The 21,142-nt window shown below is 45.2% G+C and overlaps 1 non-coding gene across 1 annotated transcript; it reads right to left on the reverse strand.

The window, feature by feature from the left end:
• Positions 1-8,740: 8,740 nt before the first annotated feature.
• trnag-ucc (transfer RNA glycine (anticodon UCC)) lies at positions 8,741-8,812 on the reverse strand. Its single transcript has one exon. It is a non-coding gene; the product is annotated as a tRNA-Gly (tRNA).
• Positions 8,813-21,142: the final 12,330 nt, after the last annotated feature.

Consider the following 21,142-nt stretch of genomic DNA (forward strand, 5'->3'; position numbering starts at 1 on the left):
ACCAGATCTAGGACCGCTTGTTCCCTCGTAGGTTCCACCTAGGAAACTATCGCGGATACATTCTATAAACTCCTCCTCAAGGCTGCCTTGACTGACCTGGTTAAACCAATCAACATGTAGATTAAAATCCCCCATGATAACTGGTGTACCATTTCTACATGCATCTGTTATTTCATTGTTTATTGCCTGCCCCACCATAATGTTACTATTTGGTGGCCTATAGATTACTCCTATCAGTGACTTTGTCGCCTTACTATTCCTGATTTCCACCCAAATGGATTCAACCTTATCCTCCATAGCACCGGTGTCACCCCTTACTTTTGCCCGGATGTCATCCTTAAATAACAGAGCTACACCACCTCCCTTACCATCCACTCTGTCCTACCGAAAGGTTTGATACCCTCGGATATTTAACTCCCAGTCGTGACCATCCTTTAACCATGTTTCAGTAATGGCCACTAAATCATAGTCATTCACGACGATTTGCGCCATCAACTCATTTACCTTATTCTGAATAATACGAGCATTCAGGTAAAGTACACTTATGTTGGCTTTTTTACCTCTGTTCTGAATCTTAACACCTCGATCAGTAACCTCTCCTAAGTTATATTTCCTCTTAACCTTTCTCCTAATTTTCCTTGTCATCGAACCCATATCTTCCTGTAACAACCTGCCGCGTCGCTTAACATTAATGTTTTCACTTCCCGTTTTATTTCTTTTAGTATTCGTGGTCCTATTCACTGAGCTCCCCTCAGTCACTGTACCTTGTACTGTCGCCCTTTTTGATTTTTGACTATGGCTTCTCTGCCTTACACTTTCCCCATTACTGCCTTTTATTTCTGTCCCTGTTTTACAACCTTCCAACTTCCTGCATCGGTTCCCATCCCCCTGCCACATTAGTTTAAACTCTCCCCAGCAGCTCTAGCAAACACCGCCCCCCCCCCTAGGGCATCAGTTCCAGTCCTGCCCAGGTGCAGACCGTCCGGTTTGTACTGGTCCCACCTCCCCCAGAACCGGTTCCAATGTCCCAGGAATTTGAATCCCTCCCTCTTGCACCATCTCTCGAGCCACGTATTCCTCCTCTCTATCCTGACACTCCTACTCTGACTAGCTCGTGGCACTGGTAGCAATCCTGAGATTACTACCTTTGAGGTCCTACTTTTTTAGTTTTCCTCCTAGCTCCCTAAATTCAGCTTGTAGGACCTTGTCCCGTTTTTTACCTATATCGTTGGTGCATATGTGCACCACGACAGCTGGCTGTTCACCCTCCCCCCCCCCCCCCCCCCCAGAATGTCCTGCAGCCGCTCCGAGACATCCTTGACCCTTGCACCAGGGAGGCAACATACCATCCTGGAGTCTCGATTGCGTCCGCAGAACCGCCTGTCTATTCCCCTTACAATTGAGTCCCCTATCACTATAGCCCTGCCATTCTTCTTCCTGCCCAGCTGCGCAGCAGAGCCAGCCACGGTGCCATGAACCTGGCTGCTGCTGCCTTCCCCTGGTGAGCCATCTCCCTCAACAGTATCCAATGCGGTATATCTGTTTTGCAGGGAGATGACCGCAGAGGACACCTGCACTGCCTTCCTACTCTTGCTCTGTCTTTTGGTCACCCATTTACTATCTCCCTCAGTACCTTTCACCTGCTACTTGTTTCTAGCTTGAAATTAAATGACGACGAAGATAGAATTTTAATCGATTTTTGCACGCAGCATATCTTTTGCGACAGCGCGTCAGGATGGTCGAGCGTTCGAAGTCACTGCATTAAGGTCACAGTCTCCTCTGGAGGCATGGGTCAGAATCCCACTGCTGATATTAACTTTTCCTCCACGAGGTTACATTTATCCAGCAAAATGTTCACCCCAGGAAGATCCAATGCCTCCCATTCACCGGGGAAGAGGCGGCCTCAGGACGTGAGAATCCTGCTTAAATTGGCACAGCAAAACCCAACAGGAAAAGATCAGTTACTGACTGGATAATCAGATCTGTGACTCTGGCACTCAGATACAGGGTTCAAAAATAGTAACAGCACATCAAGTTTGAAATGAAATGACGATGAATATAGAATTGAAATCGCTTTGTGCATTCCACTGAAACAATTTACCATTTCCTCCGAAGCAAAGCTTATTTTATCAAGTCAATGTGCTTCTTAATTCCTGTTAAATTTTGTTTCCTTGCTGATGTGAAATCAAAAGAAAGACTTTTTGTCCCTTGGTTTTATATCGGGATCACTGGGTCAATTTGGTTCTTTCTGGTTTGGTGGCGTCCACTGCGAACAGAACAATAGACATAAGTGAGCAGTCTTTACAAATAGAAGAGTCGAGCACAAGGGCAATGCCGCTATGCAGATTCTTCATAAAATCCTGAAAGAGAAATAGAAAATGTTGGATAACTCGACTGGTATGGCAACATCTGTGGAGAGAGAAAGACAGTTACAGTTCCGAATCCAGTACGACACTCCCTCCCATTCTCTGTTTCCATCTCCATAGCTGCTGCCAGGCCTGTTAAGGATTTCCAGCATTTTCTGTTTTTATCACGGGATTACACGCCAGCTCTAGGCGGCTGTCATGGGCACGGTGGGCGGAATGGACTCATCCTGATCTGTAACCATTTTTTGATTCTCTAAACAAGAGTTAGCAACGGGAAGTATCCAATTGGAGAGTTGCACCCTGGCGTATGTAATCTCCCTCCACAGCTGCTACCGGTGCTACTTTCACAGACATGTAGCCGAAGAACACCTCCAGTGGACAAAACAGAAGGAAATTCATCCAGTGGAGGCGACAGAGAAGGATTATGGAAGAGGTCAACTGAGTCACCTCGACTGCACTGTGGACAGCCGAAGAACTGATGTCAAGGAGCGGTTAAGCTCCAAACATGACCTTCGCCCCTCCCTCCTTTTCCTCCAAACTGCTCCCGAGTTCAGTCAATGAGACCATATCGATCGCACAGATGTTATAAAGTCCTTGCAGGGCTCGGCGGGGGTTTGAACCCGGGACTAATCGCATTTTGCCGATCAGAAGACCTTAAGCGAGAATCATACCCCTAGATCAACGAACAAGCCGGAGATCAGTATTCCGCTGAAACCATCTTACCATTACCTCCCAAGCAAAGCTTATTTTATCAACTCAACGGACTTCTTAATTCCTGTTGAATTTGGTTTGGTTGTTAAAGTAAAATCAAAAGGAACTCCCTTTTGCCCCTTGCTTTCCTTATCGGGATTATTGGGTAAATTTGTTTTTTTCTGGTTTGTTGGCCTCCACAGGGAACAGAACAATAGACAGAAGGGACAAGTCTTTGTAAATAGAAGCGCCGGGCACAAGGGCAATGCCGCTATGGAGATTCTCCATAAAATCCTGAAAGACAAATAGAAATTGCTGGACAAATCGTCTGGTATGGTAACATCTGTGGAGAGAGGAAGAGAGTTACCATTCCGAATTCAGAATGACCCTGCTTCCCATTCTCTGTTTCGCTCAACACAGCTGCTGCCAGGCATGTTGGGATTTTCCAGCATTTTCTGTTTGTATCACGGTACTATACGCCAGCTCTAGGTGATTGTCATGGACACGTTGGGCGGAATGGACTCACCCTGATCTGTTACCATTTAATGATTCTCTAAACGAGTGTGAGCAACGTGAAGTATCCAATTAGAGAGTTGCATCCTGGCGATTGGAATCTCTCTCCCCCGCTGTTTACGGTGCAGCCTTCACAGATACTTAGCAGAAGAATCCCTCCAGTGGACAAACAGGAGGAAATTCATCCAGTGGAGGTGGTAGAGGAGGGTTCTGGGAGTGGTCATCTGTGTCACCTCGACTGCACTGTGGGCAGCCAAAGAACTGGTGTCAAAGAGCGGTTAAGCCCCAAACATGACCCTCGCTCCCACCCTCCTTTTTCTCCAAACTGCTCCCTCGTTCAGTCAATGGCACCATATCGATCGCACAGATATTAAAAAGTGCTTTGCAAGGCTCGTCCAGGATTTGAACACGTGACCTCTAGCATTTTATTGCAGCAGAAGACCCCAAGCGAGAATCATACCCCTAGACCAACGAACCAGGTGTGCTCAACGTACCGCTGAAACCACCATTACGTCCCAAGCAAAGTTTATTTGAGCAACTCAATGGACTTCTTAATTCCCGCTGAATTTGGTTTGGTTGTGAAAGTAAAATCAAAAGAAAGTCTTCTTTGTCCCTTGCTTTTCTTATCGGGATCATTGCGTCAATTTGGTTCTTTCTGGTTCGTTGTCCTCCACTGCGAACAGAACAATAGACATACGGGACCAGTTTTTATAATTAGAAGCGCCGAGCACAAGGGCAATGCCGCTATGGCGATTCTTCATAAAATCCTGAAACAGCAATAGAAAATGGTGGATAACTCGGATGGCCGGGCAACACCTGTGGAGGGAGAAAGAGAGTTACAGTTCCGAATCCAGTCTGACCCTCCTTCCCATTCTCTGTTTCCCTCCCCACATCTGCTGCCAGGCCTGTTGAGATTTTACAGCATTTTCTGTCTTCATCACAGGACTACACGCCAGCTCCAGGCGACTGACATGGACACGGTGGGCGGAATGGACTCAAGCTGATCTTTAACCATTCTATGATTCTCTAAACGAGCGTGTAAGTTCTGAGCAACGTGAAGTATCCAATTGGAGAATTGCATCCTGGCGACTGGAATCTCTCTCCCCCGCTGCTTCCGCGGCTGCTTTCACAGGCACGTAGCCGAGAAACACCTCCAGTGGACAAACAGGAGGAATTTCACCCAGTGGAGGCGGCAGAGGAGGGTTCTGGGCGAGTGTATCAGTGCCTGTCACTGTCTGTAAGTGTGCGATTGTATCAGTCAGTGTCTGTGACTGTGAGTGTATGAAAATGAAATGAAATGAAAATCGCGTATTGTCACAAGTAAGCTTCAAATGAAGTTACTGTGAAAAGCCCCTAGTCGCCACATTCCGGCGCCTGTTCGGGGAGGCTGTCACGTGAATTGAACTGTGCTGCTGGCCTGCCTTGGTCTGCTTTCAAAGCCAGCGATTTAGCCCTGTGCTAAACAGCCACACGCTGATTGGATGTATCAGCGTGTGTAAATGTCTGTGAGTTGTGATTGTAACTGTCAGTATCTGTTAATGCCAGTTTGTGTGTGATTGTAGCTATCAGTGTATTTCAGTGTATGTGAGTTGTGATTGTATCTTTCAGTGTTAGACACTGTGTGTGAATGTACAATTGTATCTGTCAGTGTGGGTTACTGTCTGTAAGTGTCTGATTGTATCTGTCAGTCTCAGTTCTTATCTGTGAGTGTGATTTACCTGACAGATTGTTACTTTCTGTCAGTCTCTGTTGCTGTCAGTGTCTGAAAATACTGCAAATTGTTATTCGTCCTCTCCATAATGCTCATAATTGAAAACAGACACTTCTCTAATTGTTACAGTGCTCCAGGAGATCCTACACCCAGACTATAGAATTGGTGGATTCTATGGACTACTTCATGCAACATTATTTGTTTGTCTCTGAAATCCATTCTCACTCCTGTACTCGTCCAGATTTCACTTAAAAACATTTCTGCTATTCGTCTTAATTGATCCTCAAGATAAACACTTCCAAATTCTACCAACTCCATTGGGAAATACATGAATATAGATTGTTTAAATTTTACTTACTTCTAACACCTCTCAGTCCTGCCGATCACATTCTATCACCGGTTCTTCATGTTGACCTGTTTCTGCAACACCGACAGTTCATGTGAATCTCCCACGCTCTGTTGCGGTTCTGTGTCGTGGCCAATAGATGTCAGCACACTCTGGTGGAACGACGTTCGCAGGTCAGAGTGACACACAACTGATAACAATTGTTTATATTATATTGAACTTGGGACGGCGGGATTTATGAGAACATAATATTTGGTGATGATCTTTTCTTATATTTTGGTTGTGTTGAATCCGTCAACATGTTGTATGTGGGAGTGAGGTGCATTCGCTCTGCCCTTCTCTGGTCCCGTTTGTAAATGGGGGGTTCCTGTCACTCTCAGGTAATGAGTGAGAGTGAAAGAGACAATCTCAACCTGACAGTCTTCGTCACTATATGTGCCTGTGGATACGTTGTCAGTGGAACCGCTCCTTGACACCAGTTCTTCGGCTACCCACAGTACAGTTGAGGTTACCCGGATGACTTCTCCACTAATTCTCTTCAGCCAGCTCTCCAGGATGAACCTCCTCCTGTTTGTAGACGGGAGGGGTTCTTTAGCTACTTGCCTGTAAGAAGATCGCGTATTAAAATTCAATAAAGTAAAGGAGTTGTATGATGTGGTTAATGAGATGCACAATAATCCATTGTACTCTACACACGTGGAATGAAATCCCATCCTCGTCTGTAATGTGGCGGCTGTGTCTCTGTTTGGTCCACTTCATGAGCAAAAAGTAAAAATGCTGTGATTTTTAGCATTTGTTCAAGGGCTTGGAGGGTGGTGAATTCGTCCAACACTGTCCATGTTGATACCACGTTATAAAAAGGTGAGAAAGTTACTTATTTCACTCCCTACCCTAATTGCGCATAAATCCTGAGTTCGAAGTTGCTTCTTCCTCTCAATTTGAAACTCACAAAGTCGCGCAAAAGATAAGTTCACAAGGTATAGGAGCAGAATTAAGCCATTAAACCGATCGAGTCTGCACGCCATTCTATCATGGCTGAGTTGTTCCTCATCTGCTACCTACAAAGTTACAGATGAAGTGGTCGATTGCAATATCAGCCAGAGCACCTCCTCCCGAGAACACACGTCTTCGGAGCGGGAGTAGGCAATTTAGCCTTCTGAGCCTAACACCTTCCATGTGATCCTGGCTTATGCCAGCCTGGCCTCAACTCCACCATCCTGCCCGTTCTCCATAACCCATCAACTCATTACCAATAAACATCTCTCTAACCCCTCCTTAACTTTACTCACTCTCCCTGTATGCAACGCACCCTGGGGTAGCGAATTCCACAGAATCACAACCCTTTGGGAGAAGTAGTTTTTCCTCAAATCATTTTTAAATTTGCAATCTCTTATTCTAAAACTATGACCTCTCGTTTTAGAATGCCCCATAAGAGGAAGCATCAGCCCCACGTCTACTTTATCCATACCTTTTGGCATCTTATACACCTCAATTAGATAATTGCGCATAGATTCTGAGTGAGAAACTGTTGGCCAGTCTTCCTCAGTTTGAAACTCATGGTGTCGCGCAAAATCATCCGATACAACTATTACTGCGATGGCCGGGATCCGAACCCGGTACAACTGCTTGGAAGAAAGCTGTGCTGACCACTGCACCACCATCGCTGCATTTCCAAATTTGAACACCAGGTGGAATAGATGGAGGCCGATACTTTCCATCTGTTCATGGATGCAAAACGAGTGAAGACACATTCACTTGCGCGCTTGTGGGCCGCGGTAAAGGTGATCGACTGATAATCTATTGTGCTCTGCACACGTGGGTTCGAATCCCATACTCCTCGAAATTGTACCCACTGTTTCCGCGAAATGTGACTCATTTTTCCAAGGTGGATCCACAATCACTGACGTGACAGTCTATTACAAGTTGTCAGGCCAGAATGCATCCAGTTGGGTTAGAGGAGGGAGGAACGGAGGCAGACGTGTTTGGGGCTGAACAGCTCATTGACACCAGTTCTTCTTCGGCGACCCACAGTCTCGGCGAGGTGACCGGGTTGACTTCTCCCACAATTACCTTCTGCCACCTCTCCTGGATTAATTTCATTCTATTTGTCCACTGGAGGAGTGCGTCGGCTGCTTGTCTGTGAGAAGATCGGACATTAATGTTTCATGAAGTAAAGTAGTTGTACCACGTGGTTAAGGGGCTGCACAATAATCCTTTACGCTCTGCGCACGTGGGTTCGAATCCCATCCTCGGCTGAAACGTGTCTGCTGTGTCTCTGTTTGGTCCATGTCACGAGCATAAAGTAAAAATGCTGTGATGTTTAGCTTTTGTTTAAGGGCTTGGGGGTGGTTAATAGTCGAACACTATTCATGTTGAAATCACATTACAAATAGGTGAGAAAGTTACTTATTTAACTCACTGCTCTAATTGCGCATAAATTCTGATTTGGAAACTGTTTCTTCCCCTCAGTTTGAAACTCACGAAGCCGCGCAAAAGTTACGTTCATAAAATATCAGGAGCAGAATTAAGCCATTAGACACATCGAGTCTGCCCCGCCATTCTATCGTGCTGATATGTTCCTCATCTGCTACCGACAATGTTTCAGATGAAGAGGTCGATTGCGCTTTAGCCAGAACACATCCTCTCTGGAAAACAAGACTTCGGAGCTGGAGTAGGCAATTTAGCTTCGTGAGCCTAACACATTTCATGTGATCTTGGCTGATCCCATCCTGGCCTCAACTCCACCGTCTGGCCCGTTCTCCACAACCCTTCAACTCCTCACCAATAAAAATCTCTCTAACACCTCATGAAATTTACTCAGTCTCCCTGCATCCAACACACTCTGGGGTACCGAATTCCACAGACTCACACCCTTTGCGAGAAGTAGTTTTTCGTCACTCTTTTTTAATTTGCGATCTTTTATTCTCAGGTCATGACCTCTCGTTTTAGAATGCGCCACAAGAGGAGGCATCAGCTCCATGTCTACCTTTCTGGACCTTTTGGCATCTGATACACCTCAGTTAGATAATTACACATACACTCAAGTGAGAAACTGTTGACCAGTTTTTCTCAGTTTGAAACTCACGATGTCAAGACATCCGAGCTAACAATTACTGCGATGGCCGGGAATCGAACCCGAATCAACTGCTTGGAAGGCAACTGTGCTCACCACTATACCACCATCGCTTCATTTCCATCGTTGAACACCAGTTTGAAACGAACGAGGCAGATAATTTCCATCAGTTCATGGATGCAAAACAAATTGAAACGTATTGGCGTCTGAACCTGTGGGACGAAGTGGCTGAGTGATTAAAGCGATAACTTTAAACTGAGGGGTAATAGATATAGGACAGAGGTCAGAGGTAGGTTCTTTACGCAAAGAGTAGTGAGGCCGTGGAATGCCCTACCAGCTACGGTAGTGAACTCGCCAACATTGAGGGCATTAAAAAATTTATTGGATAAACATATGGATGATAATGGTATAATGTAGGTTAGATGGCTTTTGTTTCGGTGCAACATCGTGGGCCGAAGGGCCTGTACTGCGCTGTATTGTTCTATGTTCTATTTTCTATGTCCTATCACCCAAAGATGTGCCAAGTAGGTGGATTGAACACGCTAAATTGCCGCTTAGTTGGAAAAAATGAATTAGGTGCTCTAAATTTATTTTAAAAATAAATAAATGGGAAAAGCAGATCTAACTTGAAATGAAATGGCGTTGAAGATATAATTTAAATCGATTTGTATCTTCTATCGCAACGTGTTCTGATGGTTGGGCGGCCAAAGGCGCTGTGTTAAAGTCGAAGCCTACTCTGGTGCTCTGGGTTCGAATTCCACTCCTGATATGGACTTGTGTTCCACGAGGTTACATTTCTCGAGCAAGATTTTCAAACCTGGGAAGATCTCATACCTCCCATTCAAGGGAAATCCTAGGTCTCAGGACATGCCTAACCTGTTGAGATTTTACAGCATTTTCTCCGTGGTTCCCTATGTTGTAATGCTGTCTCATTCATTCCTGGGACAAATGTCGGGATGATAGGTATTTGCTGCAAAGCCAACAGGAACGTGCGTTATGTTTACTTTTGGTGTGAGTGATAATGTATACAGCAGAGAACAACCTCGAACTAGGGCCAGCACGGTTCCGCTGCGGTCCTCTGCTCCTTAAACCAGGAGCTACGGCATTACTGCCCTGCGGTAGCCAGACAACTATGCACTTCCTCATTTTTTCTTTCACCAAGAACACACGTTTGAGCACACTGACTCTGGTCAGCATCGTTCAGATATTTTAGTTTCGTGCTGAATGGTTGGTCTGTGAAGGATCTGTGATTTCTTCTGTGACGTAGTCCTGATGGGAAAGTGGGAGTGACTGGAAACACCTTCACAGGAGGAAGTTCGTGGCGGCAGTTTCACCTCTCTGGGAACATTGATCAACCTGTTACTGATTTCATCAAACTTTGCCTCAAGTCCGATCACAGACAGACTCAACCACGAGGAGAGTGGCGCAGCGGAAGCGTGCTGGGCCCAGTGTATTCTCACTCACACCAAAAGCAAACAAGTCGCTGTCACCCAGCAGTACATCTGCCGTTTTGTTTATTAGTATCAAAGTTTTGCTTTCAGTCCGATCCGCTCTTTGACACCTGTTCTTCAGCTACCCACAGTACAGTCAAGGTGACTCAGTTGACTTCTCCCAGAATGATCTTCTGCGGCATCTGCTGGATGAAATTCCTCCTGGTTGGACACTGGAGGGGTTCTCCGTCTACTCGTCTGTAAAATCAGCATCAGGAGCAGCTGTGGAGAGAGATTCCAGTCGCCAGGTTTCAACTGTCCAATTGGATACCGCACGTTGCTCAGATCTTTGACTCTCAATGCCTTCGTGGGAGGAACAGGTAGAGCAGGAATTCGATCCTTGTTGATTGGAGCAAACTGATCAATGCAGCGATAAAATGCTCCTTAAGCCGCTGCGGCTTGGAAATGCATGGCACTCAGATACAGGACTCTGGCTATGGTACAAAAATAGTAAAAGAACATTTAGTTTCAAATCAAATGACGATGAAGATAGAATTTAAATCGATTTGTGCACGGAGAATATCTTCGGCCGCAAAGTGTCAGGATGGCAGAGCGATCTAAGGCGCTGCGTTAAGGTCGCCGTCACCTCTGGAGGCGTGGCTTCGGATACCATTCCAGAGATTGAGTTTTCCTCCAAGAGATTACATTTCTCCTGCAAAATGTTCAACTCAAGGAAGATCCAGTACCTCCCATTCAATGGGGAAGCGGTGACCTCAGGACATGAGATTCCTGCTTAAATTCGCACAGCAAGACGCAACAGGCAAAAGCCCAGTTAATGACTGCATAATCTGCACATAAACTCTGATTGAGGAATAAATATTGATTCCTAGAGTCCGGGGAAAAATCGTCTTCTCTTGTGGGAAAATGTCTGGCTGGTTGGAGTGTTCACATCCGTCCAAGAGGGGAAGTTGGGGACTCGGTTTCTATTGTGATTCATTGCTCGATAAAGATGTATTTCCTTATTGGCCCCCTGTGAGGTATTACTGGAAATCGTTGTATATCTATATTGCCCCTCTGTGGGGTACTACTGGAAAGCACTTCGAGTCCAGCACTGACAAAGGGTCAATGCTGGATCAACTTCCTCCTGCTTGGAGATTTTACATCATGTTCTCTGTGGATCTTTGTTTGTGAACTTTACAGTGTTGTAATGCTGTCTCCTTAATTCCTGGGACAAATATCGGGATGAGACTGCAAGCAAGATTCTGATAGGTATTTGTTGCAAAGTTAACAGAAACGTGCGCTATGTTTACGTTTTTGTCAGTGTGAATGTAACTGCAGAGAATGGCCTCGATTCCTCGACCTCGGTCTAATGGCCCAGCACGCTTCCGCTGCGGCACTCTGCTCCTTAAACCAGGAGCTACAACATTACTGCCCTGCGGTAGCCACACAACTATTCACTTTCTCATTTTTTCTTTCACCAAGAACACGCGTTTGAGCACACTGACTCTGGTCAGCATCGTTCAGATATTTTACTTTCGTGCTGAATGGTTGTTCTGTGAAGGGGATGTGATTTCTTCTGTGACGTAGTTCTGATGCGGAAGTGGGGAGTGACTGGAAACACCTTCATGGAAGGAAGTTCCTGGCGGCAGTTTCACCTCTCTGGGAATATTGATCAACCTGTTACTAATTTCTTTAAACTTTGCCTCAAGTCCAAGCCCAGAGGCATTCAACGAGGTGCAGAGTGGCGCAGCGGAAGCGTGCTGGGCCCATACCCCAGAGGTCGATGGATTGAAACCATTCTCTGCTATTTATACGTTCACTCATACGAAAAGCGAACAGTTTGGTGTCACCCAGCTGTACTTCTGACTATAACTTTATTAGTATCAAAGTTTTGCTTTCAGTCTGATCCGCTCCTTGACACCTGTTTTTCAGCTACCCACAGTACAGTCGTGGTGACTCAGTTGACTTCTCCCAGAATCGTCTGCTGCCGCATCTACTGGATGGAATTTCTCCTGTTTGGACACTGGAGGGCGCCTTCGGCTACTTGTCTGTGCAATCAGCTGTGGAGAGAGATTCCAGTCGCCAGGATGCAACTTTCCTATTGGATCCTTCACGTCGCTTAGATCTTAGACTCTCAATACCTTCGTGTGAGGAACAGGTAGAGCGGGAATTCGGACCTTGTTGATTGGGGCAAACTGATGAATGCAGCAATGAGAAGCTCCTTAACCACCAGCGGCTCGGAATAGGATGGCACTCAGATACAGGCCTCTGGCTGGGGTTCAAAAATCGTAAAAGTACATCTAGTTTGAAATGAAATGACGATGAAGGTGGAATTTAAATCGATTTCTGCACGGAACATATATTTTGCCACAACGCGTCAGGATGGCCGAGCGGTCGAAGGTCACAGTCTTCTCTGGTGGCGTGGATCCGAATCCGCCTCCTGATAATGACTTTTCCTCCACGAGGTTACATTTCTCCAGCAAAATGTTCAACCCACGAAGATCAAATGCCTCCCATTCAATGGGGAAGCGGCGATCTCAGCACAAGACATTCCTACTTAAATTCGCACAGAATGATCCCACAGGTAAAAGCCCAGTGAATGACTGGATAACCTGTTCAGTGACTCTGGTTGAGGAATTAATAATGATCCCAGGACTCCGGGTAAAATACTTCTTCCCTTGTTGTTTATAGTCTGGCTGGTTGGATTGTCCGCATCCGTCCGAGAGGGGAAGCTGGGCACTCAGTTTCTATTGTGACTTATTCCTCGATAATGTTTTATTTCTTTATTGCTCCCTTGTGACGTATTACTGGTTATCGTTATATATCTATATTGCCCCTCTGTGTGGTACTACTGGATAATGTTTCGTGTCCAGCTTTGACAAAGTGTCACCTGGACTCCAAACGTTAGCTCTTTTCTCTCCCCATAGATGCTGCCAAAGCAGCTGAGATTTAGAACATAGAACATAGAACATTGGAGCGCAGTACAGCCCTTCAGCCCGCGATGTTGCGCCGACCTGTGAAACCACTCTAAAGCCCATTTACACTATTCCCTTATCGTCCATATGTCTATCCAATGACCATTTGAATACCCTTAGTGTTGGCGAGTCCAATGCTGTTGCAGGCAGGGCATTCCACACCCGTACTACTCTCTGTGTAAAGAACCTACCTCTGACGTCTGTCTTATATCAATCTCCCCTGAATTTAAAGCTATGTCCCCTCGTGCTAGACATCAACATCCGAGGAAAAAGGCTCTCACTGTCCACCCTATCCAATCCTCTGATCATCTTGTATGCCTCAATTAAGTCACCTCTTAACCTTCTTCTCTCGAACGAAAACAGCCTCAAGTCCCTCAGCCTTTCCTCATAAGATCTTCCCTCCATACCAGTCAACATTCTGGTAAATCTCCTCTGTACCCTTTCCAATGCTTCCACATCCTTCCTATAAAGCGGTGACCAGAATTGCACGCAGTACTCTAAATGCAGCCCCACCAGAGTTTTGTTCAGCTGCAACATGACCTCATGGCTCCGAAACTCAATCCCTCTCCCAATAAAAACTAACACACCGTACGCCTTCTTAACAACCCTCTCAACCTGAGTGGCAACTTTCAGTGATCTATGTACATGGACACCGAGATCTCTCTGCTCATCCACACTGCCAAGAATCTTACCATTAGCCCAGTACTCTGTCTTCCTGTTATTCCTTCCAAAATGAATCACCTCACACTTTTCTGCATTAAACTCCATTTGCAACCTCTCCGCCCAGAGCTGCAGTTATCTATGTACATGTAAAGGTGTTACAGTTAAAAAAAGCTAACTGCAGGGGCATGAGGGAGGAACTGACGAAAATCGACTGGGAGCAGAGCCTAGTGGGAAAGACAGTAGAACAGCAATGACAGGAGTTTCTGGGAGTAATTGAGGACACAGTACAGAGGTTCATCCTAAAGAAAAGAAAGGTTATCAGAGGGGGGGGGGGGGGAATTAGGCAGCCATGGCTGACAAAGGAAGTTAGGGAATGCATCAAAGCAAAAGAGAAAGCCTATAATGTGGCAAAGAGTAGTGGGAAGTCAGAAGATTGGGAAGGCTACAAAAACAAACAAAGGATAACAAAGAAAAATAAAGAAAGAGAGGATCAAATATGAAGGTAGGCTAGCCAGTAACACTAGGAATGATAGTAAAAGTTTCTTTAAATACATTAAAACAAACGGGTGGCAAAAGTAGACATTGGGCCGCTCCAAAATGACGCTGGTAATCTGGTGATGGGAGACAAGGAAATAGCTGAGGAACTAAATAAGTACTTTGCGTCAGTCTTCACAGTAGAAGACATGAGTAATATCCCAACAATTCAGGAGAGTCAGGGGGCAGAGTTGAATATGGTAACCATCACAAAGGAGAAATTGCGAGAGAAACTAAGAGGTCTAAAAATTGATAAATCTCCGGGCCCAGATGGGCTACATCCTAGAGTTCTAAAGGAGATAGCTGAAGAAATAGTGGAGGCATTAGTTATGATCTTTCAAAAGTCACTGGAGTCACGGAAAGTCCCAGAGGATTGGAAAATCGCTGTTGTAACCCCCCTGTTCAAGAAGGGAACAAGGAAAAAGATGGAAAATTATAGGCCAATTAGCCTAACCTCGGTTGTTGGCAAGATTCTAGAATCCATTGTTAAGGATGAGATTTCTAAATTCTTGGAAGTGCAGGGTCGGATTAGGACAAGTCAGCATGGATTTAGTAAGGGGAGGTCGTGCCTGACAAGCGTGTTAGAGTTCTTTGAAGAGATAACAAATAGGTTAGACAAAGGAGAGCCAATGGATGTTCTCTATCTTGACTTCCAAAAGGCCTTTGATAAGGTGCCTCACGGGAGACTGCTGAGTAAAATAAGGGCCCATGGTATTCGAGGCAAGGTACTAACATGGATTGACGATTGGCTGTCAGGCACAAGGCAGAGAGTTGGGATAAAAGGTTCTTTTTCGGAATGGCAACCGGTGACGAGTGGTGTCCCGCAGGGTTCAGTGTTGGGGTCACAGCTGTTCTCCTTATATATTAACGATCTAGAGGATGGGACTGGGGGCATTCTGGCTAAGTTTGCCGATGATACAAAGATAGGTGGAGGGGCAGGTAGTATGGAGGAGGTGGGGAGGCTGCAGAAAGATTTAGACAGTTTAGGAGAGTGGTCCAAGAAATGGCTGATCAAATTCAACGTGGGCAAGTGCGTGGTCTTGCACTTTGGAAAACAGAATAGAGGCATGGACTATTTTCTAAACGGTGACAAAATTCATAATGCTGAAGTGCAAAGGGACTTGGGAGTCCTAGTCCACGATACTCTAAAGGTAAACTTGCAGGTTGAGTCCGTAATTAAGAAAGCAAATGCAATGTTGTCATTTATCTCAAGAGGCTTGGAATATAAAAGCAGGGATGTACTTCTGAAGCTTTATAAAGCATTAGTTAGGCCCCATTTAGAATACCGTGAGCAATTTTGGGCCCCACACCTCAGGAAGGACATACTGGCACTGGAGCGGGTCCAGCGGAGATTCACACGGATGATCCCAAGAATGGTAGGCCTAACATACGATGAACGTCTGAGGATCCTGGGATTATATTAATTGGAGTTTAGGAGGTTGAGGGGAGATCTAATAGAAACTTACAAGATAATGAATGGCTTAGATCGGGTGGACGTAGGGAAGTAGTTTCCATTAGCAGGGGAGACTAGGACCCGGGGGCACAGCCTTAGAATAAAAGGGAGTCACTTTAGAACAGAGATTAGGAGAAATTTCTTCAGCCAGAGAGTGGTGGGTCTGTGGAATTCATTGCCACAGAGGGCGGTGGAGGCCGGGACGTTGAGTGTCTTTAAGACAGAAGTTGATAAATTCTTGATTTCTCGAGGAATTAAGGGCTATGGAGAGAGAGCGGGTAAATGGAGTTGAAATCAGCCATGATTGAATGGTGGAGTGGATTCGATGGGCCGAATGGCCTTACTTCCGCTCCTATGTCTTATGGTCTTATGGTCCCTCTGTAACTTGTAACATCCTTACGCACTATCCACAACTCCACCGACTTTAGTGTCATCTGCAAATTTACTCACCCATCCTTTTTTACAGCATTTTCTCTGTGGTTCCCCATTTTTTACCTTTACAATATTGTAATACTGTCTGCTTCATTCCTGGGACAACTGTCGGGATGCGACTGCAAGCAGGATTCTGATAGGTATTTGCTGTAGAGCAAACAGGAACGTTGTTTCTGTTTGCTTTCTTGTGAGGGCGATTGTAAATAGCAGGGAATACCCTCGATTCTTCGTACTCGGGGTAATGGCCCATCATTACGCTGCGGCACTGTGCTCCTTAAACCAGGAGCTACGACATTACTGCCCTGCGGTTGCCAGTCAACTATTCACTTCCTCAATTTTTCTTTCAACAAGAACTCACGTTAGAGCAGACTGATTCGGGTCAGCATAGTTCACATATTTTACTTTCCTGCTGAATGGTCGTTTCTGTGAAGGTGGTGTGTTTTCTTCTGTGACGTTGTTCTGATGAGAAAGTGGGGGAGTGACTGGAGGAACCTTTCTGGAAGGAAGTTCCGGGCGGCAGTCCTCTGGGAACATTGATCAACCCGTGACTGATTTCGTAAAACATTATTTAAAATGTGACTCTCATGGGAGTCAAACCCACAACCATTGAACGTCTCACCACGACAGCAACCAGAAGTCCAACGCACTATCCGTTGCGCCATAGAGCCACACTTGCAGTAATCGCCCATCCCCCACATGGGAATTTCCGATGTTGTCCAACAGGCAGTTCAAAAGTTCAGCAATTTGCACAGTTCAAAGAGTACATTTCAAGAGAACATTATTGTCTGAAATGGTTTGGGCCGGCCTGTGGTTGTGAAAAGAGTTCCAGGAATTCTGAACACCGTCGAACACTGAAAGGACACAGACTTGTTGGTGCAACAGGAGAACATGTGGCAGACAAGAAATGAAGTGATTAATTTCTGTACGAAGAACACAAGTAGGCAATATAAAATAAAGGATATAATTCCAAAAGTGTGTGCAGGAACAGCGGGAAATGGATGGACAAGTGCATAAATCATTGAAGCAGGTAGAAAAGGTTGCAAGAGCCGTTAATAAAGCAGACGGTATCCTCGGCTTTATTAATAGGGGCACAGAGGACAGGATGACCTCTCTCCCTTTTCAGATTCTGATTGCAGTGTTTGTTGTGAAATATTTTATTGTGAAAACATGTTTTTCCGCTGCCTGAAAGGATGGTGGAGCAAAGACCCTCATGATATTGAAGTATTTAGATGTGCACTTGCCATCCCAGGGCACACAATGCTTTGGGCCAAGTTCTGGAAAATGGGATGAGAATGATTAGGTGGTTGTTTTTCAGCAGCACAGACGTGACGGGCCGAAGGGCCTTTTATGTGCTGTATGGTTCTATGACTCTATGAATGAAATGCAATGTGTGTTTTCAACTGTTTCTCTTGATATTCTGTTGTATTCCTAGGAACAAACAAACTGTGCTGGCCATTCAGCCCCTCGAGACTGTTCCACTCTTTATTTAAATTGAATTAGGGCTCGGCTGCATCTTCACTCCAGCTCCCTTACAGGATTTCAGAAACAATCAAACCAGAGCTTGTTAAAAATATGTGAAATATTCAAAACTATATTATTGACTCTGAGTTTCACTGGCTTGTTCAGCGCGAGTTCCCAATTTCCGTTACCTTTTGTGTGAAGAAACGTCTCTTTACCACATTCAACTCTCATGTTCTGCTTTTCTCATTGTTCTGGAGTGAAGTCCACACTGCAAAAAAACAACCTTCCCTCTGACCCTTTCTCTCTAGCTTTGTATTGAGGGACCGGGATAGCACAGTAGTCGAAACAGCTGCCTTGTTCTGCAAAACAAAGTCAGCAGCGCGGATTCAATTCCCATTCTGGCCTCCCCGAACAGGTGCCGGAATGTGTCGACTTCACAGTAACTTTAAAGAATCCGACTTGTGATAATAAGCGATTATTATTTTTGTTATTTGTCCCATGATGATAATCTAAGTCTGTCTCTGCAATTGCTTTTGTTGCTGGTCACAGGCAGCAGGCGGCTGCAACGAGTGTGACCTGCTCACTGATAGGGAATGCTGCTCCTGAATGCAGTAAATGGGACTAGCTCACGATAAATCGTTCAATGATTCATAAAGATCCCAGAGATGGATAATCAGCGATAATCACATCCAGAGAGACCTGCATAACCCTCAGAGCAGGAAGGACAACTCATTGTCCTTAGGCCCAAAACCAAAATACTGCGGATGCTGCAAACCCGAAACAAAGACAGAAAATGCTGCAAATATTCAGCTGATCCGGCAGCTTCTGTGGAGAGAGGAACAGGTCGTTCCAATGAAAGGTCAGGATCTGAAATGGTAACTATTTCTCTTTTCACAGATACTACAGATCCGTAAATTATTTCCAGCATTCCCTTGTGATTAGCTCAACATACTCACACACTGTAGTTTAGTACGTTAAAGTGTCTGTTCCCTAAAGAAAAATCTAAATTCAAATCTCAGCCGAGCCTTATTCCCTTTGACCATGTGTAAGAATGAGAACTTCCTCCATAACAGCGGGATATCTGTCTTTTGCAAATTCTCCTTCCCTTTCCTGTGGAATAGCAACAGGGATTTTAACACAATTGCTTATGTCAGCTGACGTTATCCAGTTGTTAAATCTTTCGACCAGAAATTCATCGGATATTCCCCATTTGATTTGAGTCCAGCTCCCAGAGGATCTATTCAGTGTTTTGTCCCAATATAAATTTAGAGTACCCAATTCATTTTACCAATTAAGGGGCAATCCACCTACCCTGCACATCTTTGGGTTGTGGGGATGAAACGCACACAAATACGGGGCGAATATGCAAACTCCACAGGGACAGTGACCCAGGGCCGGGATCGAAAGTGGGACCTCTGTGCCGTTCGGTATTCTGCAGGTTGTGACTGCGCCGTCTAATGGAGACATGCTCACAGGACTGTGAGAGAGGCTTTCTTTCAGGGTTTAGGCCTCTTTTGATCCATCAACAGCAACCGGCTGTCTGCAGGGGATCTCGGAATGTCAAGCCCTTCTTCCCAAGGTGGACTTAATCAGGGACAAGATGTTGGTTGAAGAGAGAATCAAATGTCTGAAGATTTGGTTTGAGATTCCTGATGTTTTGTGAAGAGAACAAGGTGGTGGAGCAAGGTGACAATAGCAGGATACAAGTTTGGGATATTATCCAGTCCTCAGGGAACTAAGGAAATTCGGCATGTCCACATTATCTCTTACCCACTTTTACAGATGCACCATTGAAAGCAATCTATCTGGCGGCATCACAGCCTGTTATGGCAACTGCTCGGTCATGACCGCAAGAAAATTCAGAGAGTCGTAAACACCGCCCAGTCCATCACACGAACCTGCCTCCCCTCCATTGACTCCATCTACACCTTCTGCTACCTGGGGAAAGTGGGCAGCACAATCAAAGACGCCTCCCACCCGGCTTACTCACTGTTCCAACTTCTTCCAATGGGCAGGAGATACCGAAGTTTGAGATAACGCATGAACAGCTTCTTCCCCGCTGTTAGCGGACTCCTAAACGATCCTCTTATGGACTGACCACATGAACACTACACCCCTGTATGCTTCACCCGATGCCGGTGTTATGGAGTTACATTGTGTAACATGTGTTGCCCTATTATGTATTTTCTTTTATTTCCTTTCCTTTTCATGTACTTAATGATCTGTTGAGCTGCTCGCAGAAGAATACATATCACTGTACCTTGGAGAACGTGACAATATACAAAATAAAATCCAAGGAGACCGTCCGAATATATTAGCCAGAAAACCATGGTCTCTTATCTCATTAAGTTAACTTATGTGTGGCATCTTGTCGAACGCGTTATTGGATATCCAAGTATATTACATCTTTTGGGTCTCCTTTATTTATCCTGGTGATTAACGCCGCAAAGAATTCCAATTAATCTGTCGTCCATGACGTTCCCTTCATAAAGCCGTGCTGAATCTGCTTGATTCTGAGATGCTGATTGAACAACCACACAAACTTTGCCTCCAGCCTGGAGCTCAATGTCTGAAGATAGTGTTTGACTTTCTAATGAAAACGATTGTAGTTTGAACAATTTCCTGTCGTTCCTTTGATTATCTCCAGGCCTGTCGGGAAGTTGCTGGGTGACATGTACAATATTGTAGTGAGGAAAATGGAAAAGAAAATTGGTGCTATGACGCACCCTTTGTTTGTCTGCAGTTCTTATTGAGCCGGGTTTGTGTTGATTCACTTGGTGAGGATCACTGACTCTATGTGATTGCCGAACAGGCAGAGGATGTGACACATGCCCGTGAGCAGCTAAATTTGAGGATGATGCTCCATGAATCTTCACGGCTAGCAATGTGAAGGACTTTTGCGACATCGAAAATGACCATGTCCGGCAGCTGGAGCTTTCCGTGTATTTTCTGTGATCTGGGAAAAAGGGTATCATCAAAAACAGAACTGAAATGGAAATATTGACAGTGATTATTGACAGGGTGAAAACATCAGCTTCCTCTTTGCAGCGGATGGAAACGGCGTCTGACGTCGAGGAATTTAACGTTGAGTCCATGTGGTAGACCTGCTGCGGTCACTTCACACAGAAATCTGGTGGAACTTCCTGATAACCCAGTCATCACGTGACCACTCGGTCTGCGCAGGTCTCTTTCTGTGTTGTAAGATTCTTCGATTCCATTACTTTAATTTTGACCGAGACTGGGAAGTTCTGTACTGGTCCATTCAAACAACATGAATTTATCGCATATTTCCTTTGCAACTGATATTGTGACACAAAAGTAGAACAGTGCGTTATGGAAGGTGAGATTTTCGTGCAGCTCAAGGCGTTGCCCCAAATCTCATGGTCTTTTTCCATGTTAATTCTACCCTTCCCAGATAAAGACTGGGACACCGTTCATTGCATTACTGGAATACCTGGAGTGCATTTTACAATGCTTTCTACAAGCGAGCGATCA

Source organism: Scyliorhinus torazame, chromosome 24, assembly GCF_047496885.1.
Source record: "Scyliorhinus torazame isolate Kashiwa2021f chromosome 24, sScyTor2.1, whole genome shotgun sequence".
Lineage (NCBI taxonomy): Eukaryota > Metazoa > Chordata > Chondrichthyes > Carcharhiniformes > Scyliorhinidae > Scyliorhinus > Scyliorhinus torazame.